The sequence below is a fragment of the Plodia interpunctella genome, chromosome 25, assembly GCF_027563975.2.
Source record: "Plodia interpunctella isolate USDA-ARS_2022_Savannah chromosome 25, ilPloInte3.2, whole genome shotgun sequence".
Taxonomy (NCBI): Eukaryota; Metazoa; Arthropoda; class Insecta; order Lepidoptera; family Pyralidae; genus Plodia; species Plodia interpunctella.
The window spans coordinates 929,678-930,189 of NC_071318.1; positions in this window are offsets into that span (position 1 = coordinate 929,678).

Sequence of the window (512 nt, forward strand, 5' to 3'; positions counted from 1 at the left end):
AAAAATAATTATTCGGTCTTCGCTCTAGGAATGACCACTGATTCGTTGGATGTTTATCTTTATCTAACTATATGTATATCATAGGTATTTCTAATATATGCAATCTATATTGTACGGTATAGTCACAGAATTTATAATACGTATCGTTATGTATATTTTAATTTGGTAAGACGCTGCATATACCTTGGTTTCTTTGGGAATTCGTCGCCACGCCATCTATTGAACTACTATGAATACTATCTATGCTAAAACATTGCACATGACATCTAGCGGTGAGTGGAATAAATCATGCCTTACGCTCCACATGTAATGTTTTATATAGCTGTGACTGGAGCGTACATTTTAATTATTTATTTATGCTCGAAATAGATTTTTTATTGGTAATTTTAAATGAAATAAAGGTAATCTATTTAAAAATATTTTTGAAATTTATTCAATCAATATACAGCTAGTGGAACGCTACCTTTTTTCTGTGTCTTCGGCCCTCGTCATGTTTTGACAGTCGTTTGCGA